Here is a 25071-nt window from a genome sequence, read left to right as displayed (position 1 = left end):
CTAGCGAATAACGGAGAGAAAGCAGGATTACTCTATTCACTTTCTATTTTCTCTACCAAGGGAAATAAACTTCAAAGTAGAAAGGATAAGATGAACATTATTAAGAAAAAATAGGTCACAAGATAGTAGGAGGATTTCAGCCTTGAAGACTTCAAATTGACAGCTTCGTGGGGCCTTTTAGCTCAGCTGGAACTACATTTCCCAGAATCCCCTACCCTGCATGGTTCCCGGCAAGGGCCCAGCAAAGAGACATTTGCACCACAGTTGGAAGCCAAAAGGGAAGCGGCAGCCTTGTTCTTTCCCCGCTCTGAAGGTGGGAGGAGGATCACCAGGGCATCTGAGTTATGCCGCTGGTCTGCTGGCTCATGTTGTGGGCCTGCAGAAGCAGCCAGATGATCCACTCCTTCAGCTCTCAGACCCAGGCAGGACATGTTTAGGTCCTTGAGCCAAAGGGGCCAGACTTGGAGACAGCACAAGGCAGAAGACAGCTCCAGTCTGTCCTCACTTCCCTGCTCTGCATCTGACCTGCTGCCACCCTGACCTGCTGCCCTGCAGAATTCAGACTCCAACACGAGATGTAAGACAAGCGTCCGCAAGTGCCTGAAGTCAAATCCCTAGAATGAATTCTTGATTCCACCTAGTATTTGTGTTTCAGTTTGAATCCCAATGGATATAGATTATAACCCAAGGAACTAGAGAAGTTGCAATTGTAATGATGAACTTCTTTTGATTTTATTTCAGAAATCAGCTCAGCACAGAAGAGATGAGCATGTGTACTACTTTCCAAAAGAGGAAGTGGATTCCGAAAACTACTTATTTTGATGGGTCAGTGAGAAAACAACAAAAACAACAACTCTGTAAACTACTTAGAGGTTTATTCTGGGTGAATATGAGTGACCATGGCATGGAGAACAGTATCAACAGGTTCTGAGAAAGTATGCCTGAAGTGGTCAGGTTACAGTTTGGTTTTTATGTTTTAGGGATACAGGAACTGTAAGTAAAATCATAAATAAGTGCATTAAAAATGTACATTGGTTCAGCCTAAAGAGGCTGGATGTTTTGAAGGTGAAGTGAGGCTGACAGGTCATAAGTGGATTCAAAGATTTTCTGATTGTCACTTGGTTAAGAGTTAAGCTTTGTAAAGCCTTGAAGTCAGTAAAAAAGAATGCTTGAGTTCTAAGGGGAGCTGTGGAGACCAGGGTTCTTGTTACATAGGTGAAGCCTCCGGGTAACTGCTTTCAGAGAGAATAGGTGGTAAATGTCTCCTTTTGGACCCTTAAAGAGGTCAGAGTCTTAATCTCCTCTAGATCTGGGAAAGGCTGAACCGTATTAAGCGAGATTCTCTGCAGTTCTCTGCAGTTCCCCCCAAAAGATGGCTTCACAGTGCCATTTCAAAATATGTCAAAGAAATATATTTGGTAGTAAAATATTTTTATTTCCTTCAGTCTTCCATGTGATGCTACACCAGAGTCAGGTTGGAATTTGGAATTTTATTGCCACAAAGAGTCTGTTGTGTCAGTCTTATGATGTCTGTTTTAATGTTAATGCTGGTCAGTGGTGCCTGAACTCCTAAAGGCGGGGAGTACGATGAGGTGTGTCCAACCTCCTTTTCCATCATGGCCAGGAATTTGGTTTTCAGACTTCTCTGGGATCCCCTTGGCCCAGAGGGGGATTCATAATCGGTTAGGGGGCTTAGGATTTTATTTTTGTTTTACAGATTTTAGTCCCCCCAAATTCTCAAATAGAATTTAAACCTATGGATTATGAACAATCAAAGGAAAAAATGAACATGGTGATAACTAGACACAAACATGGATTTATTACAGATAAATTTTGTCTAACTCATTTGATTTGGGGTAAGAGTGTTAAGTTAGTATATCAGAAGAATTAGATAGTTATTACTATAACCATAATACTCACAAGGAATTTAACAAAAATTTTCTCACATTCTTCTTAAATATAGACTAGATTCTAGTTAAGTAAAATGTATAGCATGGGCTGGGCATGGTGGCTCACGCCTGTAATCCCAGCACTTTGGGAAGCCAAGGCAGGTGGATCACAAGGTCAGGAGTTCAAGACCAGCCTGGCCAACATGGTGAAACCCCATCTCTACTAAAAATACAAAAATTAGCCGGGCGTGGTGGCACACGCCTGTAGTCCCAGCTATTGAGGAGGCTGAGGCAGGAGAATTGCTTGAACCTGGGAGGCAGAGGTGGCAGTGAGCCAAGATCACACCACTGCACTCCAGTCTGGGTGACAGAATCTCAATGTTTTCAAGTCTTCCTAAAAGGAAGGGGTCCTATTAAAACCACCTTTGCAAAAATTGTAACAGTGAGAAAGTTATGGCAGTCGGGGAGATCTGACCTAGCCAACCCTATCTTGCCTTTTGCCTTCAAGCTGCCCTTAGTTATTCCTGGGCTTAGGCCAAACTAACTTTGGGCGACATTTAGTTTACAGTTTAAATGATAATAGCCCTTCCCCAAAATTCAACTGCCTTTGTAAAGCTAATGAGAGACCACCAGTGTAGGAGGATAGAGGAGCCTGAATCCTGCTAAGGTGTAGACATGAATGATTGCCAGCCATTATTCTGGAGGTCACAGGCTATGCAACTTCCCCTATTACTCCTGCAGATAACATCACTATTGTAGAACCTAAGATTGGCCCTTTAAGATATCTTTTCAGGTTTTTTGCAGGTCTGACAATCGTTGGCTCCACCTGGACCCACTAACCACTCCTGTGGCCCCACCACAATGACTGAGTGCATAGGAGGACCATTTCCCACACCCCTGTGATTGCACCCCCAAACAATCAGAGCAAGCACCAACTGCCTCGCCATCCCCACCCCTTAGCCCAAACTACCTTTGAAAAATCCTGGCCCCTAAATTTTCAGAGAGATTGATTTGAGTAATAACTCTGTCTCCCATGTGGTGTGGCCAGCTTCATATCTATTAAACACTTTCTTTATTGCAATGCCATGGTCTGATTTTATCTGTACACTAGGCAGGAAGAATCCATTGAGTAGTTACACCCTTTGCCTCTATCCTTCTCCTTCCTATTGGTTAGATTAGGAATGTAATGGCTGGAGCTCCAGCAGCTATCTTAACCCATTGGGTGGTCTTAAGATCGTGTTATGAAGCCGAAAGAAAGTAAACCCTTGGGTCCTTAGTACCTGTCACAGTTGCTATACTAGCTGTGTACTGCTGGTTTGCAGGTTTACTTTAAGTGAGAAAGCACTAAACTTTTATCTTATTTATTTATTTATTTTCTGTTACATGCAGCTGAACTTAACCCTAAATGATACTGAATATAAATGATGCCATTGTGTCAAAAAGTATGTCTCAGACTAGAGGAGGATTTCCAACGGCTTTGCATTTGGCCAATATTTTTATTAGTTCACTTAATAAACACATGAAAGATCTTGCTATATTTTCAGAGGAAAAATCTTGGAGGCACAATTATATTTTAAATAATAGATAAGTATTAAAAAGAGATCACAAGAGAGGGGAACCATGGGTCAAAACTAAAAAGATAAAATTTCATAAGGATAAATATGAAGTCTGGCTTAGGGCTAAAAAATGACTACAGCTTGTTTGCAAGTTGAGAGAACCTGCCTGAGAACTCTTAATATTCAAAATAAGCAATATAAATACAGAGTTCCACTATCCTTGTGCTAGTATTATGTTAACACAGTCCTGGATATTACATTTTCTAAAAGGTCATTGTTGGTTCAGAGTGATAATTTGAATGCACATGTTTATCTCTTCTCCCCCATGGACCTTGGTGTATCAAGCAGAGCTGTGCATGCATTTTTTTTTTTTTTTGTCCTTTTTAATGGTATACGCTGGTGTTTTCTGATCTTTTGTCAACTGGAACACACCTATTGCTGAGTTCCAGTCATCCATTTACTCATAAATTCATTCATTCACTTAACACTTGTTGAGCACCTATTTTGTGTTCTGCCTTGAGACTGTATTGATATATTAGCACATGGCCACATAGGGCATCAAGGATGAATAACAACAGTATTTATGAAGGAAGACTCTTCCTTCCCCTCTAATCACGCCTTTAACAACCCTAATCCTGGAGGCATCAGAAATAGTGGAGAGGAGATAGAGGCACAGGGAAGTAACAAACTACATTCCACTTCTTTGCTGCTGGTGCCTGGTCTGAAGGTCCAGTCTGAGCTGCAGGGGAGAGAGAAGCATTGTGTCAAGTGTAAGACTAAAACTTAAATCTCATACTAAAACAGGCATTTGAATGCTTAAAAGATTTTGGCTGATATGCTGGAAAAAAGAAAAAAACAAAAAGCAAAAACCGTCTGCTGAGTTTAAAGATAGTAATGAGGAAAAAAAACAACCCAAAGCTGTTTTCTGGTTGTGCCCTATATGTTCAGCCTATTCAATGAACCTTGACTATATACAGAATAGGAGGAAGAGTAAGACAATAAGACACCAGTAAGAGTGATTGGAGGAGGGGAGTGGGTGGCTGGAGTTTGACAGGGAAGGAAACACACTTGTATCTTTTGAATTCTGTACTGCATGCAGGTATTGCCTATTCAAGAACCAAATGATTTTTTTTTTAAAGGACTTAGATGAAAAGGTGGACAAAATAGAGCCTCTTCAGAGGAGAAAGCCTGGAAGGGCGCAGGGTCTATTCCTCATGTTAAGAAGGAGTGGTTGATAGATTGGAAAATGTTTGCCTAGACTTGGGGGTGTGGGGATGGGAAAAATGGGTGGTAGATGGAAGGTATTTGAAGATCCACCTTAGTCTATGTTTATTTAGAAGACAGGACTGTCACAGTAGGTAGTTAGGCAGACATGAGCAGGGCAGGAGAGGGTCCCCTGAACCAGGATTGTCAGGCGACCATCAGGTGATGGTCAGGCGGTTGTTAAACTGCCTCTCTAAAATAATAATGGGTTGCAGCCAGCATCAGGGAAAGGCAGTCTCCCAATACACAGAAAACACCCGAAACTGGTGATCAGCAGCTTCCCAATAAGATCTCAGGAGTTGAGCAAGTGGGCTTAAGCATGCACACTAAGAGGCAAAATGGAGGCGTTTACCTGGTGTATGACCGCTAGTGTTCCTCTAGGAACACTCTGCTGGTAACAGAAGAACCTCAAGTGATCATGAGCACAGCTTCAGTAAACACACTGCACGTGCAGCCCCTCCCAGGTGCTGGCAGGCCACCGGGCACACGGACAGCCCACCCCAAGGGAAGAATCAGGAGAGAAGTAATGCAACCCCCTGGAAGCATGCCAATGTATACAACCCCAAGTCAAAGGTCAAATCGTCAAGCACATGAATCTCTCAAGTCGCCCACTTGGCTCTCTTCCAAGTGTACTTTACTTCGTTTTGTTTCTGCTCTAAACTTTTTAGTAAACTTCCACTCCTGCTCTCAAACTTGCCTCCATCTCTCCCTCTGCCTTATGGCCCTCGTTGAATTATTTCTTCTGAAGAGGCAAGAATTGAGGTTGCTGCATACTCATATTATTTGCTGCTGCTAACAGGACTAAGATCAAAGAGAAGATACCATAGAGAGGTAAATATTGAGTCAATTTCACTTTCCTTTTTAGGTATGAGCTTCCATCATGGAGAGATTAATGACAAGAGGCTCTATTAAGTTTGCCCCTTTGAGTGGAAAGTAGCCTAAACTACTAAAGTCACTTTCAACCTCATTCAATGACAGTGGGGTTTCAACTTGGTATACACATGAGCCTCACGTCTTTTTGATGTTAACATCTGCTTAACGCTGTCTTCCTAAATCCCCACTGTCTATTCTAGTGACTGCTCAGGTTCAGTAATCGCAGCAAAAGGGACAGAGGAAGAAAGGGAATAGTGGGACGATTCTAACACACCAACTCCAGTCAGCTAGCTGCGCTCACTCAGAACCAAGGAAGTCTGAAGGAATTCCATGTGCTGCTACATACACTAAGGAGGAGGAATCCATGTCTATCAAGGACCGTGAAGGGTCTGAGATTTTACCCTGTTTGCAAGCTAACAAGTGAGCCTGCCGCAGTTTCATTGATGCTGGCAGAAGACATGAGACTCCTAGGTTAGAGATAAAGGACTTTATCACTCATGGCCACAGTGCTTTCCCTTGCTTCTTAAGTCCCGTGAGGGCAATGCGGAGGCAGGCCCAGGTGGATGGGTGTTGTACACATAGTGGGTCTGAGAAAACTCAAGCAGAAGTCCCCAAACTTATAAGGGGGAGGCCGTAGTAAACTTACCCAACCTTTGTCCCAGAGAGATATGTTATCTTTTTTATCGTAGTCAGAAAACCAATCTGTCCTCTTCCCTGGAGAGACTTATATCTTCTGTGGCTCTTTGCTTTATAAACATCCTTGGAAAGATAGTCTGGGATAGAATCTATCACAAGATACATAGAAGCACCATAGAGAATTGCCCCAACAATGTCTCCTTATATGGGTGAAGTTCTGGACTAATCTATTTGTGTCGTGGTTGGATGTAGAACTGCCAGCTGGCTACACAAGTCTAAGCTCCAGTTAATATTTTTTGGACCAAGGAAGCAAAGAAAGGCCTTAGGTTTGGACAAACCTGGATTAGAATCTTAGCTCTGTCATTTAACAGATAAGTTATTTGCTTAGTGTCTCTGATCCTCGGTGTTCTAATTTGTAAAATCAAGCCAATGATACTTACCTCATAGTGTTGCCATAAGGATTAAAATATATTATATGCGCAACTGAATACATGTTAGTTCACCACCTAATATTCTTTGATTTTTTACTTTGAAAAAATAACGTTTTGGGGCCTGGGCATGGTGGCTCATGCCTGTAATCCCAGCACTTTGGGAGGCTGAGGCAGGCAGAGCACTTGAGGCGAGTAGTTCAAGACTGGTCTGCGCAACATGGTGAAAATCTGTCTCTACAAAAAAAACACAAAAATTAGCTGGGTGTGGTGGTGTGTACCTGTAGTCCCAGCTACTCAGGAGGCTGAAGCACTCCAGCCTGAGTAACAGAGCAAGACTCTGCTTCAAAAAAAAATTAAAAAATAAAAAATAACATTTTGGATCCCCAAATTGTAAGAGACTCATAAAGACATGTACAAAGTCAGCTGTCTTTTCCTGTGATTTGGTCCTGTATATTGAAGGAAAGAACAGGAGATGACAATCTTTGAGCTTCCCTAATACAAAAATACTCATTTGTGTCTCTCAGTAACTCTTGGGTCAAAAGATTTTAGATCCTCAAATTTAAGTAACTCTCCAGATGGGAGAACACGTCATCTTTGCTTTCACTTCTCTTGGCTCAGATTGCTGCTGATCACCCTCTTCTCTCTGCCTGGCTTCCCATCCTCCAGTGTTTACACAAACCCTGCTTAATTAGAGTAAATTTAGGTTCTCTACCCCCAATTCTACACAATAAACACCCCAACCTATGGTATCATAGATTTTCCTCGGGAACTTTAACTCAGTATCTCTCTAATTAAACCTGTTTGGGCCACATTTTTTTTTTTCTGGCAGCTCTGAGCTTTATAGATGAAGAGACAGCAGAAGACTAGAAAGTTGTACCCTATAAGACAATGCTAAAGCAGATGACTTAATTAGAGGAAACCAAATAATTTGCCTCCACTGCTTCATATGACTATTCATAAGATTGCTTTGTTGGTTCCCAGACCAGAAATAAGCATAGAGACCCAGGTGTGTCGTCTGTGTTTTTTCATCCCAGGTGAGCCAGGAATAACCATGTTATTTCTGACAGTCATCAAAAGAGAAATTTGGGTTTTGCTGCAGATAAGAAAATAAGAGGCAACAGCTCACAGTGGAAGTATCCCAGCAGATTAAAAAAATAATGTTACAGCCTTGTCATCCAGACTGGTTCTCAACTTTATCATGCCTGAGAATTACCTAAGACTTGTTAAAATCAATTGCCGGGGACTATCCTCACAGTCTCTGATTCAGTAGGTCCAGGATGGGCCCTGAGAATGTGCATTTCTAACAAGTTGCCAGGTGATGCTGATGCAGCTAGTTCCGAGTCCACACCTTGAGAATCAGTACTCTAAAGCAGTGATTCTCAGCCCTGGCTATATATTATAATCCCCTGGGGGAGATTTCAGAAAGCATTTCCTGGTTCCCACCCCCAGAGATCCTGACCTAATTGAATGGGGGATGGGCCTGAGCATCTGGATTCTTAAAAGCTTCCCAGCTGATTTAATATGATACCAGGGTTGAGAGCCACAGTATGTCTAGAAGTTTCCCAGGTATACATGCTCTTCTTCCATTCCCAGCTTGGCAACTCAGGAGGAAGATGATGGATATAAACAAGGCATTATTACAAGCCTTGCTGGATGTAAACAAGTCATGTGAAAGTCAACTGGAAAGTAAAGAAAGAATATCTGCTCTGCTTGGTATTTCCTGCTGGTTAGGGCTGATGACAACTCCAGCTCACAGTGACCCAGTTTGGAATGCTGGGCTCCTGAGCAAAACATCTCCCCCAGAGTCTTCTTTAATTATAAAATAATCAACTCCGTAGTCCCTCCTCACTTTAACAGAGGGGCTCATTGTGTGGATTTCTGCCCAGTGAGGGGAGGAAATAGCAAGCTGCTCCCAGGAACAGTGACTCTTTTGGGGCCCTTGAAGGGAAGGCAAGGCACCAGTTGGCCAGGACTCATTTACAGAGGGTCTCTTTATTAGTAGTAGTATGAAAAAAGAAATCCTCTACAAAAGAACAATATTTTCTCAAGTCTTAAGTTACTTGTCCTCAGTATGTGGGTTAAAGTTGAGAAAGTTTAGCCCAATGGTTCTCAACCCTTACTGCAGAATAGAATCACCAGGGACATTTACAAAGACAGCCTGTCTCCACCAGGGTGACTAGCTAGTCCCGGATTCCTGGAATCTTCTGTGTTTTAGCACCGAAAGTCCTACATCCTGGAAACTTCTCAGTCCTGGGCATGTAGGGACAGTTGGTCACCATGCCCTATCCAAAACAATTAAATCACAACCTCTGGGTTGTCAGTCCTGGACATCAGAATGTTCAAAAGGTACCCATGCTCCCCAGGGGATTGTAATGTGCAGCCGAGGTTGAGAACTAGAGGTTTTTTAATTAAATGAAGTGGTGTGCAGTGCAGTGTTTTGGTGCTTTCTGGAGTTCTGATAACATCTGTATATGTTGGAGGGGTGTGTGTGTGTGTGTGTGTGTGTGTGTACCACAGTGCTTTCAAGTGGAGGGCGAATGGGCTTCGCCCAGGTGCATGTGATTTCAGGGTCATTTTCTCAGGACTGTTTAAACAATTGTGACATTTCAAGTCTCACAGAGGCTGTGTCTTTAGCAACCACATTATGATCATTTGAAAATGTTTGACCCTCGTGGAGTGTGGCGCTAACAGGTTCACAGGTGTAACTCACTAAGCACTTCAAAAGTGGTCAGCAGTGGGAGTGGCCAGTAAACTCAGTCCTGTTTGAAGGCAGAGTAGAGGTTACCCTGATACTCACAGTCTTTTATAAGGAAAAACCATTTTCCACTTTCATGCAGATTTAAAAAGTGGTAATAAGCTGTGTTTAAAAAAAAATCTAAACTAAAAACAAATAAAACTACAGAGACAGTCAAGTGGGAAAAAAAAATGTAGCCCACAAGATGGTAGATGGTGCTCTTTCAGGGATAATTGCAGAAATGTTCTCTTACAAACCAATAATTTCATTCCCACTGGAGCAAACCAGGAGGCCTCAGCCAGGACAACTTTTCCTCAATGTAAGAAATGTCTAATTCCCACAAAAGTAGACTATTTGCCTAATTGGTGTGTGGGCAACTTGTGTAATAGTGTGTTGCATCCTCTTGTCCAGAATAGGCTGGACATACCCCACATCAGCTCCCCTCTGGAAACTCAAGTCAACACGACCGTGGGGCAGCAAAAGTGCAGGCAGTCAGCACCTAGACAGGAGAGCTTGGAAAAGCAGACTCTGCCTCCAGGAGTTTAACACACAAATGTCCAAAGAACAGCTGGCCAACCAGAAAGCCCAAGCAAATGAAAGCTTCTGGTGGTTTCTTCCTCTCTGATTAATTACAAAAGTAAGCATTTTTATGGAGGAAAGTGAAAAATGAATTTTAATTGGCGGGGGTGGGGGCGCTATCCAACTCCCAAGAGCTTAATTTAAAAAAATAGTTGACACCTGCCTCTTATGCTTTGGTATCTCAGTTTGGGATGCTAAAACTTGGCAGGTGTATTAGTCTGTTCTCACACTGCTATCAGGAACTACCTGAGACTTGGTAATTTATGAAGAAAAAATATTTAATTGACTCACAGTTCCACAGGCTTAACAGGAAGCATGACGGGAAGGCCTCAGGTAACTTGCAATCATGGCAGAAGGTGAAAAGGAAGCAAGCACCTTTTTCACGTGGTGGCAGGAGACAGAGCAAAGGGGGAAGTGCCACACACTTTCAAACCATCATATCTCATGAGAATTCACTCACTGTCAGGAGAACAGAAAAGGGGAAATCCATCCTCATGATCCAATCACCTCCTAGTAGGCCCCTCCCCTAATTCAACATGAGATTTGGGCAGTGACACAAATCCAAACCATATCAGGAGGACAGCATGGCATAGTAAAATTAGCAATGAACTTGGACATTGAAGATTGAGAAGGGACTTCCTCAGAAGGTCACGTGACCTCTTTGAGCCTTCATTGTTTCATCTAGAGCAAAGAGGTGTCAACGGGGCTCCCTGACCCCATGTTTCTCAAGTTAGGTCCAATCTTGGCAGAGACGGATGCCACGGTCTACCAGCCATGAAACACAGCGTGGTGATTAAGAACACAGACACTAGAGCCAGACCATGTGAGCTAGAGTCCCAGCACACCACTTAATAGGTGTGTGACCGCAGGCACATTGCTTAACCTCTTTGTGCCTCAGTTTCCTGATCTGGAAATAGAGACAATAACTCTACCCACCTCTTGGTGCTGTTGTGAGGATTAAATGAGAGAAAGCCTTGAAACTGCTTACAACAAAGCCTAGCATATAGGCATGCCCCATTAGTGTTGTGTTATTATCAATTATAGTTATTTGGCTTATTCAGAATACTACAGAAAAGGAGCTAGATCTGGAACCTCTTGGAAGCCATGGAAAGGATGATGGAGAGAATTGAAGTTAGTTGTAGGGAGCAAGGTTTTTCCTAGGAGAAACTGTCCAAAAATGTGCCACCCTGAGTACTTCTGTCTTAATCAGTTTTATATTGCTATAAAGGAATACCTGAGACTGGGGAATTTGTGAAAAAGAGATTGACTTGGTTTACAGTTCTGTGGGCTGTACAAGAAACAGGTGCCAGCATCTGCTCCTGGTGAAGGCCCCAGGCTGCTTTCATTCATGGTGGAAGGTGAACAGGAGCCAGAGCTGGCTTGTGCAGAGATCATATGGTGAGAGAGGAAGCAAGGGAGAGCCAGGGGCTGGGGCAGGCTTTTTTTTTTTTTTTTTTTTTTTTTTTTTAAATAACCAGCTGCCGAGGGAACTAATAGAGCAAGAACTCACTACCTTGAGAACAGCACCAAGTCATTCATAAGGGATCCACCCCTTGACCCAAACACCTCCTCTTAGGCCCCACCTCCAACAATGGGGATCAAATTTCAACATGAGGTTTGGAGGGGAAAAATATTCCAAGTATAGCATCCTCCCAGCAAGCACATAAAATTCAATATGTGCAAAGCAAATGCAGGATCTTTTTTATTCTTTTGGTGTCTGTTCCCACTGATCATCCTACTTGTAATGTACTTAAAACAGTGCGTGGAACATAGAAAGCTGTCAGTAAATCAGCTGCTATGGTTGGGGTGGTGGTTGCTTTTAATATTAATATTAATAACTAGGATCATCCCTAGTCTGGCTAAGAAATAACACCCAACAATAAAGAGCAAATTAGATGATATGGGTGAAAGTGCTTTGCAAATAGGAAGCATTTTACAAAGATAAGGTATTATTATCTCCCTGCCTCAGTGAAAGTGATTAATTAGACAAATATTTTTAAAGTACAAACCACATGCTCTATTTTGTGCAGAAGAAATTGATGTGATCAGTGTTACCTTATCTGAACTTGATTCTAACAGACTCTTGCAGTCTAGAGAAGAATGACTGGCAGCAGCTTTCCTCAAGGCTGAGAGATTTTAACCTGCCTGGAGTTTGTGATGTCTGTTGTGATCCCGACAATTAACCATTGTAATGTTCACTGAATCAGGCAGTTGACATGGCCCTCTTCTTAACAGCCTGTTTAAATATTTAGAAAGGAGAACAATGAAACCTGAGAAGTGTGAGGACCTGCTTGGTTTATGATCAGCCCAATGTAAACATGAGTCTGGTGCAGGAGAGCCCCAGGAGGCAGGTCTCCAAGGGCCCCCAGCCTATGGGACGACTCCAGGCTCAGCTTTGCACCAAGCAGACACTTGACACTATGCCAGACGCTATCTAGGCAGCTCCTTAAGCTGAGTAATGAGACTTGGTTTTTTGGGGACCTTTAATTACCAGTTTAATGTACAAACACATTTCTCTCTAGAGATGTTCATTCAGGCACAGGCTTTGTTCAAAAGGAAAAGCAAGTTGCTTCCTTTCCCTGGCTGAGAAGACACGGATCCAGGGTGATATTTATCTAGGATTGATGAAACCCACCCTCCTCCAGCTCTGACACACTCACAGAGTACTCACATTCTTACTCTCTCACCCAAGAACTCATTAAGTCTCTGATAATGTCTGCGGGGTGACTCTCCCCTTGTTTCACCTTTATTCTACCTATATGATGTAAATAATAACTGTGTTTAGAACATTGTTCGGGGCACTATGATGATTTACAAAGCAAGAAAACATGGATTCATCACTTTCCAGGAGCACGGGGTCTAATATAGAAAGTGAAAAAAAGTCTAATATAGGAAGAAGTAACATAGTCCAACTGCTTGAACATGTTTCTATTTGTTCTTAAAAGGTTTTCTTGCAAAAGATAATGGAAAGGGGCAGAAATAATCATACTACTAGTAGTTATCATTGATTGCATACCATCTTCCAGATACTGTGCTGGGCCTTCTTCCTAAAGTGTCTCTTTAAATCCTCACAAAGACCCACAGAGTAGGAGCTCTTTATCACCATTCCCATTCAGTGATAGTTTTCCTAAGATGAGTTAGCAAGTGGTGGAGCTGGACTGTAACCCTGATGGGAAGACTTTATCTCTATGCTCTACTACTCTCAGTTTCTTGACATATATTCATCAGTTCATTCGACAAACTTTTGAATGGAAGTTTGAATGTGTCAAGGCATTAGGGCTAAAATATGAGAAAAGGCAAAATTTAAAAAATACACGGGCTGTGGTGGCACACACCTGTAATCCCAGCACTTTGGGAGGCCAACGTGGGTGGATCATCTGAAGTCAGGAGTTCAACACCAGCCTGGCCAACATGGTGAAACCCTGTTTCTACCAAAAATATGAAAATTAGCCGAGTGGTAGTAGTGCCTACCTGTAATCCTAGCTACTCGGGAGGCTGAGGCAGGAGAATCGCTTGAGCCTGGGAGGTGGAGGTTGCAGTGAGCCGAGATCATGCTGCTGCACTTCAGTCTGGGTGACAGAGTGAGACTCTGTCTCAAAAAAAAAAAAAAAAAGAAAAGAAAAAAAAAGCTAGTCCTGCTCTTTTGGAGCTTCCGTTACCCACACACTACATCTGCTACCCCCATGTGGTGGCCCTGGTGGTGCATTGCTCAGTCTCACTTCAGAACAATCTGCTTGGTGGAGGCGGCTGGTGGACAGCCTCCATCAGCTGCATCTTCAGATTGGCTGCAGTTTTGTGCAAGGCCATGATGAACACTGCAGTGTACCAGAGGGCCAACCATTCCTGCCCTCCTTGGGACCCCCAGTGGGCCGCCTTTCCTCTGGAGCTCCCCCATCAGTCTGGGGCTGCTCTCTGAAGCTTCTCCCACCCAACCCTCCTTCCTGTGCCTCTCCTGTCACAGGTGTCAGCCCTGCATCCTGGTCTGAAGACTTTCCCCACCCACTCCTGCTACTCTCCCCTTTACCCTCTACAATGTTACCCCAATAAATCTCTTGCACATCAAACTCTATCTTGACATTTGCTTTTCAAGACTCAAACTGGAGTCCTCTTTCATGCTGCATCACTGGAAACTGCCTGCTTCTGAAATCAGGGATTCAGACACCCACCGTCTGACCACAGACACTAATCCTGCTGGCTTGCATGCTCAGCCTTTCCTGATTTGGTCTGATCTTCACCTGCTCAGGTCTTCCTACTTTTAACCTACCTCCACCTTTCTTTACCTCTCTATTTGTCTGGCTTAGTTAGCTAAGCCCACAGTCCCTTAGTTTCATCATTTATCATTGGGTATGATTGGCAATTTGCGGGGGATGATTATTTGTTGTTAGGTACCCTCTTCCACATTGAGGGCATTTAGCATCCCTGGGTCCTGCCCACTAAATTCCAATATGCTCCCCTTCATTGTGAGAACCCGAAACAGCCTTGGCTACTTCCAGACACCACAGCAGGGTGCTACCATCCCTTCTGTCACTGAGAACCTCTGATTTATTCTCTTGTCCGTTTCCCTTGCCTATTGTCCTTCCATCATAGCGACCTGAAAACACCCCAAGCCTGCATGACTAGAGCTGACCACCTGTTCCCTGGCTGTGAGCAAGTGCCCAAGTACTGCCAAGCACAATCTTGCAGTTGTACAGATTGATCCCACTGTCAGTTCCTGGTCACTAATCCCAAGCAGGGCCCCAGTGCTGATGGCAATCTAGCGAGCTTGCCCTTTCATTCTCCAGGATGACCATTAAGACCTTCTCCACTCTCCCAAAATCTCCAACCCTCACCCCCTACAAACCTAGAAAGAGAATTGTGTCTGTTACTGCACAGACTAAATACCACAGTCCATCTGTCCTCCCATTCCTGCCCACAACAGCTAATCCCTAATGCATCTGCTCTCTCTGCCTCATCCTTCCCTCCCGGGGCAGTGGAAGAAGAGGTGTTCTCTCTTCTCTCTAGAACCATCTCCCCCATCTGGAGCCCACTACCTCCTACATTTGCACAACCATTGAGGTGTGTAAGCATTCCCTCTCCCCCGAGTCTTCCAATTTCACCTCCTGACCATTCAAACATGTGCTTCTTTCTCCCATATAAAAAAAAAGTAACCAAGCATGGTGCCTCACCCCTATCATCCCAGCACTTTGGGAGGCTGAGGCAGGTGGATCACTTGAGTCCAAGAGTTTGAAACAAGGCTGGGCAACATAGTGAAACCCCATCTCTACAAAAAAACACAAAAGTTAGCTGGGTATGGTGGCACGTACCTGTGGTCCCAACTACTTGGGGGGCTGAGGTGCTAGGATCACTTGAGCCCAGAGGCAGAGGTGCCAGTGAATCGTGATAGCACCACTGCACTCCAGCCTGGATGACCTGGATGACAGAGCGAGAATCTGTCTAGAAAAAAAAAAAAATGCAAAAATTCATCATTCAGTTAAAATATGCAATACTACCTCACATAACACCTCACTAATGTTTCATGATGAGGAGTGGCTTAGCTTGACTAAAGATTTTTTATAAACTCCCCTCCTTAATCCTTCGTCACTTCCGGAGATGGTTAAGCCTCTTTTAAGACTGCCTCCTCTCATGGTATCTATTTTCTTATCTCTCCCTCACCCCTGGATCTCCCTAATCTGACCCTGTTGTCATCACTGCAACCAAACCTGCTCTTTCCAAGGTTACCAAAGACCAGACTCCACAGGCATATTCAGTCCTCAGTTTGCCTGACCTCCTAGCAGCACTTGCCAGGTTAATCCATTCTTAAAGGACCACTTTCTACCTCTGGTTTCTATAACACCAGCACCTCGTGGTTTCTTCCTACCTTCTGTCCATCTTCCTATGGTGGCCAGCTTGCATTTCTAGCCAGTTCTCAAAAACTGGTGTTTCCAAAGCTTTGGTCCCAGGGCCTCCTTTCCTCTCAACCTTCAAATTCTTTCTTGGCAATATCTCCCAGGATGATCTCATCCTATAACCGCATGCTAACATTACTCATAAATTGCCAGCCCAGTCCTCTCTCCTTAACCCCAGAGGTCTGGGGTTATAGGTCAGATGATATAGGTTATCATCTGAGTGCCATATGTGTATTTGCACCTGCATTTCTTGCAGGCTCTACAAACTCACTACTTTCATATTGGTTAATTTTCTGTTGCTGAGAGCATAATGCATTCTAGACATTGTAAGCAGAAAGGGGCTTCTACAGGAAATTGTGTGCTTAGAAGTTGTAGGAAGGACTGAAGAAGGCCCTAGGCTTCCAGGAATGGCACCCAGAATACCACTGCAGAATTAACCCTCTAGGGGAAGTTCTAGCTTTGCCACAGGCAGGAAGCTAAGGAATTAGAAACCTGCTGTTCCAAATGTGGGCCTAGCTCTGATGCAGATGTCAGGCAGCTATAGCCTGAAGTGTTGGACCCAGAGTCATTTAACTCACTAGATTTGCATCAGCAGAATGGACGCTCCAGGCTCTGCTGCCTCTTTCTCCACCTGACTCGCTTCTGGATTCAAGACTCATGCAAGTGTAGCTGATTGATGACCTGAACCACATTTGAATCCTGAATTATAAGAGAGTGTGGGGAATGTTGTTTTGGCTTTCTAGACTCTATAATATGAGATGGACCATGAGAAGGAGCATAGAATAGAGGTCAAGTGAGCCAATCTGCAGTGTCCCTCACAACATCTAAGAACTCATGGTTTCCCCAACAGACACCTTCTCTCCTAACATCCTCTATTTCTGTAGAGTGCACCCCTCCACCAGTTGGTCAAGTCTGAAACTGGAAGTGATGCCCCTGCTCTATTCTCAGATGCATACCCAGGTCACGCCAGTTCCATGCCTAAATATCTTTTGATTCTTTATCATTTATCTCTTCCACACCTCCATCATCTCTCACCTGAATGACAATAACAGCCTCTTAAGCAGTCTTTCTGTATCCATCTTTGCCCTTTTCTAATGCATTCTCCACAACATAGCCAGAGAAATCTTAGGAAAAATAAATATGAATATAACACTTCTCTGAGGTTTTGAACCTCAAGGACTTGTTTAACATGTGTCCTCCATGCAGACAGGGACTAAGTCTCACTGATAGCCACGTGCAACCCCAGAGCCTAACGTGGTACCTGGCACAGAGTAAATATTATTGTTATTGTGGCAAAAGATTTTGCCCTTTTCTAGCCAAACAACTCCATCTACATCTGGTAATCTGCAAGGTTTCTTTCCGTGTGTAAGCAGTAGCTTAGCAAGAGAAGTGCAGCATTTAACACTGTGAGTCTGACTGCATCCTTGTTGTGTGAAGTTAATTTACCAAGATAAAGTTGCCTCTTAGAAATGCACATATTTTCTTTCTTTCTCCCTTCCTTTCCTTCCTTCCTTTCTTTGGTCTCACTCCGTCACCCAGGCTGGAGTACGGTGGCATGATCACAGCTCATTGGAGCCTCAACCTCCTGGGCTCAAGCAGTCCTCCCATCTCAGCCTCCCGAGTAGCTGGGACCACAGGCATATGCCACTATGCTTGGATAAATTTTATACAGAAGGGGTTTCGCCGTGTTGCCCAGGCTGTTCTCAAACTCCTGAGCTCAAGTGATCCACCCAACTTGGCCTCCCAAAGTGCTGGGATTATAGGCGGGAGCCACCAAACCCGGCCCTTATGCTCTTTCCTTTTGTACTCTACTTGGCCTCTTTTCTCTCCCCAACTCCCACCCCTTCTTATATAATATCCATTTCCTTGCAGCCTAGTGGAAACCTATAGAGCCCTCCTATTGGCCCTGCTCCCCTGGAAACCAGGGATTTTTGTGTCAAAATTTGCACTGTATGAGTGAGGATTAATTTAATGCTTCTGCTATAAAATGCTCTCCTTCCTCCCAGAAGCTGTTTTCATCTGAAACTTGTGCTCCATATCCCAAGATTTTGCTTAGAGCCAGGATTCCTCCAGCCCCAGACAGCTATGTACTATGGTGGCAGTTTCTCTCTGACAGTGTTTTTTGGAAAGTCTTTTAATAATCTCAAAGCATATTGTTGGAATCAGACTCAGAATGTCCCTGGAGGAATAAACAGGCTGTGAACAGGCTTCAGAAGAAAATGACAACTTTATTCCAAGCATTCTTACTTTTACATCATGATCAAAACAGTACCTCATCAGCACCAGACACACACAGATGTGTGGGCCACGGGATGCCTGGAGGGAGGGATCCTGAGATGTCCTCATGGTGTTCATCAGCCTCCTGCATGGAATCACTGCCTATTGCTTGTTAATCGCTTCTTAATCCAATCTTTTGGGTTGGATGTTGCTCCAGGAGGTGAAAGCAAGCACAGGAGCTAAAGGATTCCAAAGGAGCAATTCTCCTCTCCTGCTTTTATGCTTATTAATATGATCTACAATGGATGCTCCTCATGGCTAAGAGGGCTGCTTCCTGCAGCTAGGAAGGGACTTCTTGATCCTTAATGACTTCCCTGCTCCACTTCTTATAGCAGGGAACTTTGTGCCATAAGCAGAACTGTCATGCATTTCTTCTAAACACCTTGAGTTAAAAGGTGTGTCCTTTTAAGGTTAGGTGCTATTTTATGAGCCTTTAGTTTTCTGGGACTCACCTATTAATTTGCTAAGGTAAGGTCATTTACTCATGCATTTACTCTTAATTTCATCAATTCATTTACAAACAGTTACTGATTATTTACTCTAAACTCTACTGTAAGTATCCATTGATAAATAGAACATGATCTAGGCTTAAAGGTGAGATACAGACCCTGAATCCAGGAGTTATAATACCGTATGAAAAGGGGTCCCCTTGGAATGAGTATGGAAGGTGATCAGTGTAAGTGCACATGGGCAGGACACCTAACCTAGTGTTGGGAAGGGAAGGGAAGGCTTCAGAGAGGATGTATCCTTGAAACCAGGAGCTAAAGCACTTGATCAGAGAGACCCTACTCAGAAGTCCAGGACAGGTTTGGAGTCAGATGGGTTGTGGGTTTGAAACGCAGTTATATGGTTTGGATGCCTGTCCCCTCCAAATCTCGTGTTGAAATGTGATTTCCAGTGTTGCAAGAGGGCCCTGGTGGGAAGTGATTGGATCACGGGGGCGGATTTGTCCCTCGCTGTTCTCATGATATTGAGAGAGTTCTCACAAGACCTGGTTATTTAAAAGTGTGTGGCAGCTCCTCCCTCATGCTCTTGCACCTGCTCCTGCTTCACCTTCTGCCATGATTGTGAGCTCCCTGAGGCCCTCACCAGAAGCAGATGCTGGAGCCATGTTGGTACAGCCTGCAGAACTGTAAGGCCGTTAAACCTCTTTTCTTTTTTTTCTTTTTAAACTTTATCCTTTCTTTTAAAATTTTACAATAAGTTCTGGGATACATGTGCTGAATGTGCATGTTTGTTACACACGTATACAGGTGCCATGGTGGTTTACTGCACCTATCAACCCGTCATAGGTTTTAAGCCTCACATCCGTTAGGTATTTGCCCTAATGCTCTCCCTTCCCTTGCCCCCAACCCCATGACAGGCCCTGGTATGTGTTGTTCCCCTCCCTGTGTCCATGTGTTCTCATTATTCAACTCCCACTTATGAGTGAGAACATGCGGTGTTTGGTTTCTGTTCCTGTGTTAGTTTGCTGAGGATGATGGCTTCCAGCTTCATCCATGTCCCCGCAAAGGACATGAACTCATCTTTTTTTATGGCTGCATAGTATTCCAGGGTGTATATGTGCCACATTTTCTTTATCCAGTCTATCACTGATGGGCATTTGGGTTGGTTCCAAGTCTTTGCTATTGTACATAGTGCTGCAATAAACATATGTGTGCACGTGTCTTTAGAGTAGACTGATTTATAATCCTTTGGGTATACACCACATAATGGGGTTGCTGGGTCAAATGGTATTTCTGGATCTAGATCCCTGAGGAGTCACTACATTGTCTTCCACAGTGTAAACCTCTTTTCTTTACAAATTACCCAGTCTCAGGTATTTCTTTCTTTTTTTGGAGACAAAGTCTCGCTCTGTCAGGCTGGAGTGCAGTGGCATGATCTTGGCTCACTGCAACCTCCGCTTCCCGGGTTCAAGCAATTCTCCTGCTTCGACCTCCTGAGTAGCTGGGATTACAGGTTCATGCCGCCACACCCAGCTAACTTTTTGTATTTTAGTAGAGACGGGGTTTCACCGTGTTGTCCAGGCTGGTCTTGAACTCCTGAGCTCAGGCAATCTGCCCACCTCGGCCTTGCAAAGTCCTGGGATTATAGGCATAAACCACCGTGCCTGGCCTCAGGTGGTTCTTTATAGTGACACAAGAATGGCCAAAAACACCCAGCTCTATCCCTTAATGCCTGGGTAGGTGAGGCAAGGCCTCAGGCCTTACTCAGCAAGCATAAACTGAGGATGTCACACCACTGTGAAAACCAAATGAGACCATAGTCTGTTTCAGTCTTTCACAAACAGGGTGGGGTTGGCAGAGAAGATCTCAAAGTGACCTGTAAGGGCCTGTGGAATTTGGTCCCCCTTTACCTCTGACCTCAGCACCTGCTACTCTCCCCTCCTCCCTCCTCTGCAGCTCATCAGGCCCTTTCTGTTCCTCAAACACTCCAGACCTGCCTCTCGTCTGTGGCCTGGTGTGCTCTTCCCTAGCTAACTGCATGGCATACATCCTTGCTTCTCTCAGTGTCACCTTCTCACTGGGGTCTTTTCTGACTATCTTGGTAGGTGGAATAATGGCCTTCCAATGATATCCATGTCCTAATTCCCAGAACCTGCTACCTTACATGGCAGAGACACTTTACAGTCATAATTAAGCTGAGGATCTTGAGATGAGAGATGATCCTGGATAATCCAGGTGTGCCCATTGTACTCATGAGTCTTTACAGGAGGAAGGCAGGAGACAGAGTCAGAGAAGGAGATATGATGGTGGAAAGAGCATCAGAGAGAAATACGAATCTGCCACACTGCTGGCTTGGAAGATACAGGAAGGGGCTATGAGCCAAGGGATGGGGGTGGCCTCACAAGCTGAAAAAGTCAAGGAAGTGGATTCTCCCCTAAACCTTCCAAAAGGAACACAGTCCTGCCGACACCTTTATTTTAGGACTTCTGACCTCTAGAACAGAAAGATAAAAATAAATTTTTGCTGTTTAAGGACTATGTTTATGGTCATTTGTTTTAGCAGCACTGGGGAACTTACCACTCTATTTAAAACCATCTCATTCTTACCCTCTCCTCATTCCTCATTTATCTATTTTATTTTTCTCCATAGCCCATGTCATTATCTGACTGTAATTTTTTTTTTTTTTTTTTTTTTTTTTGAGACGGAATCTTGCTCTGTCACCAGGCTGGAGTGCAGTGGCGTGATCTCGGCTCACTACAACCTCTGCCTCCTGGGTTCAAGTGATTCTCCTGGCTCAGCCTCCCGAGTAGCTGGGATTACAGGTGCGCACCACCACACCTGGCTAATTTTTGTATTTTTAGTAGAGACGGGATTTCACCATGTTGGCCAGGATGGTCTTGCTCTCCTGACCTTGTGATCCGCCTGCCTCAGCCTCCCAAAGTGCTGGGATTACAGGCGTGAGCCACTGCGCCCAGCCCTGACTATTATATTTACGTTTCACATGTTTATTTGTTTATTGTCTCTCTCTTATCACTATAATAGAAGCCATGAATCCAGGACTTTTCTTCATTTACTCTCATGTCTCCAGGGGCTGGAATAGTGCCTGGCACACAGCAGAACTCAATGAACACGTGTTGAATTAATGAATCAATGACCCTCCCCTCCTTCCCTGCATTTCCAAGATATTAGAAATGAAGGGATCAGACTCTTTCCTGATGCTGTATTAATAAGTTTAATTAGCATAACAGTAATTCACTCACTTGTACCATACATGAAGCTGCCAAAGCGCCTTTGCTGTGCTGCCAGATGCCCATGCTGCACCAAGTCCGTTATTGGCTGAAATGATGGCTTCCTCCTGCAAACACCTGCAACTCCCTTTTCCCCCACCCTCCTGAGGCCTTGAGTTTGTACTGGTTATCTCAACAGTGGGTCAGACCAGACATTTAAATGCTGCTGAATTTTACCCACAGTCATCTAGAGAAAGAGAGTTTATATCTGCATCTATAGGCAACTTCTTTTTCTCCCTTTCTCTCAACTATTTTTCTAGAGAATAATAGCTCACATCTATTGGGGGCTTATTATGTGCCTCCGTGTAAGCTGTCCTAAGTGCTTTATATGCATATATTTATTTAATCCATATATTTATTTAATCTAGGAGAGAGGGGCTCCTATTTGGCCCTATTTTACAGATGGGAAAACCGAGTAGGGGAGAAAAAATTGATTTGCTCACAGTCATGCAGCTGGGAAGATCTGAGCTCAGATCTGAATCCAGGCAGTCTTGTGTCAGAACTTGCCTTATTAATTTCTTTTCTTTTCTTTTTTCTTTTTAAACAAAAGAAGGAGGTTTATTGGACTTATACTTCCATGTGGCTGGGGAGGCCTCACAGTCATGGTGGAAGGGGAAAGGCACATCTCACATGGCAGCAGACAATAGAAGAAAGCTTGTGCAGGAAAACTCACCCTTATAATCACCATCGGATCTCGTGATACTTACTATCATGAGAACAGCATGGGAAAGACCTGCCCCCATGATTCAATTACCTCCCACCAGGTCCCTTCCACAACACGTGGGAATTCCAGGTGAGATCTGGGTGGGGACATAGCCAAACCATATCATTCTGCCAACCTCATGTCCTCACGTTTTAAAAACCAGTCCTGCCTTCCCAACAGTCCCCCAAAGGCTTAACTCATTTCAGCATTAACTCAGAAGTCCACAGTCCAAAGTCTCATCTGAGACAAGGCAAGTCCCTTCCACTTATGAGCCTATAAAATCAAAAGTAAGCTAGTTACTTCCTGGACACAATGGGGGTAAAGGCATTGGGTAAATACAGCCATTCCATATGGGAGAAATTGGCCAAAACAAAGGGCCTATAGGCACCATGCAAGTCCAAATCCAGCAGGGTGGTCAAATCTTAAAGCTCCAAAATCTTCTTTGATTCCATGTTTCTTCTTTGATCTTCTTTGATTCCATGTTTCGCATCCAGGTCACGCTGATGCAAGAAGTAGGTTCCCATGGTCTTGGGAAGCTCTGACCCTGGTTTGCCTTACTAATTTCCACCCCGACTTTTCTTTCAGGAGGATCCTGACAGATCACATCCTGTTTACAAGTTTCTTTTTTTCTCTCCAACCAGTCCACAGATATATTTCCCATGCATTCTCTTGGGGTTTTAAGGGGATTAATAAATAACACCCCTCTCTTCAGAATCCCAATTCAGAACTGTCTTAGTCTGCTTGTGCTGCTCTAACAAAATACCATACACCAAGTAGCTTGCAAACAACAGAAATTGATTTCTCACAGTTTTGGAGGCTGGGAAGTCCAAGAGCAAGGCAGATGCGTTACATGGTAAGGGCCACTTCTTGGTTCATTGATGGCCATTTTCTCACTATGAACTAACATGGTGGAAAGGGCAAGGGATGTCTCTGGCACCTTTTTTATAAGGGCACGAGTCCCATTCATGAGTAATCTTCCTCCCTGACCTAATCACTTCCCAAGAGCCCCACCTCCTAAAGCATGACACTGGGGATTATGATTTGACCTATGAACTTGGAGGGGAGGGACACAAACATTCAGACCATAGCAAGAACTGATAGAGAGATAGAGAGGATCCGACAGGTGGAGATCAAAATTTGAGCTTCATCCTAATGAATTCCAGGTTAGAGGATATGGCTATGGTATAAGTGACCAAGCAGGCCTGTGAATACTTCAGCCATAATGCTGCCTGACTGTGCTCCACAGTCTAGACTCTGGGACACTCCACATGAAAGAAAACTCTGGTCTGCAGAGCTGACACTTTTACCCAGCATTACTGCTTCATCCTGGACAGAGACAGAGAGAGACAGGAAAAAGTCAAAGCTCCAGGTGTTAGGTTTCAGTCTTTGAACAGCACCATTCAATTGTGTTCATTTTGGGGGGCTGCTGTAACAAAACTGGGTGCCTGATAGAAAGAGGAACTTATTCCCTCATAGCTCTGATAGCCAGAAGTCCAAAATCAAGATGTTAGCAGGACCACACTTCCTTGTTCAGCATCTAGTGGCTGTCAGCATTCTTTGGCTTATGTTTACATCACCCCAGTCCCTGCCTGTGTAGCCATACTGCCTTCTGTGTGTCTTCTGTCTGCATGTGTCTCAAATCTCCCTCTGCCTCTCTTTTATAAGGGTGCTTGCAATGAGGTTTAGGGCCCACCTGGATGATCCAAAGTAACCTGTTACAGAGTGAATTCTGTCCCCCAAAATTCATGTGAAAGCCCTGACCACCCCCAACCCACCGTCTGACTATATTTGGAGATAAAGCATTTTAAAAGGTAACTAAGGTTAAATGAGGTTATGTGGGTGGGGCCCTACTTCAACAGGACTGGTATTCTTATAAGAAGAAGAGACAGTAGGGGTGCCCATACACAGAGGAATGGTCATGTGAGGACACACCAAGAATGCAGCTATCTGCAAGTCAAAGAGAGGTCTTCAGAGAAACCAGCCTTGTCAGCCCCTTGATCTTGGACATCCAGCCTCTAGAACTATGAGAAAATAAATTTCTGTTGTTTAAGTCCCACAGTCTGTGGTATTTTGTTACAGAAGTCCTAACAGACAAATAATACCTCTTTATCTCGGAATCCTTAATCACACTGCAAAGAGCTCTTTCCCAAATAAGGTAACATTTATAAATGCCAACGATTAGGACTTAATATGTTTGAGTTGCTGTTATTCAACATACACTGAAAATCATGGACACAAGCCGTTAACTCATTTCTCCTCCTGGGGAGAAATGGATAAGGAGAGAGACAAGAAGTGAGGGCTGTAGTAACTTGCTGATCTAGTCGTAGTCCTGGGAATATGAGGAGCAGGCAGTGAATGCTCCCCCAAATGTCTCCCACACACCACTGGTGCACCAAAAGTTTTCTGTTTCTTTATATCCATTTGGAGAACTCCTAACCTGATGCCTGACATAGTAAGTACTTAGTAAATAATAGGTGCCCTCCCTGATTAAGCCCATTCCTAAAAATCTGCT

General features: G+C 44.0%; 1 long non-coding RNA gene across 1 annotated transcript in view; it reads left to right on the top strand.

Annotated features, from left to right (window-relative positions):
* Nucleotides 1-262: 262 nt before the first annotated feature.
* LOC129534242 (uncharacterized) overlaps nt 263-25071 on the top strand; it is a 57492-nt gene continuing 32683 nt past the window's right edge. Inside the window, exons 1-2 of the long non-coding RNA XR_008680754.2 lie at nt 263-577; nt 742-825. This is a non-coding gene — a long non-coding RNA (uncharacterized lncRNA). The remainder of the gene's footprint in view (nt 578-741; nt 826-25071) is intronic.

The sequence above is a fragment of the Gorilla gorilla genome, chromosome 5 (assembly GCF_029281585.2).
Source record: "Gorilla gorilla gorilla isolate KB3781 chromosome 5, NHGRI_mGorGor1-v2.1_pri, whole genome shotgun sequence".
Lineage (NCBI taxonomy): Eukaryota > Metazoa > Chordata > Mammalia > Primates > Hominidae > Gorilla > Gorilla gorilla.
The sequence above is the reverse complement of the archived record's forward strand: the minus strand, read 5'-3'. Positions and strand labels throughout refer to the sequence as shown.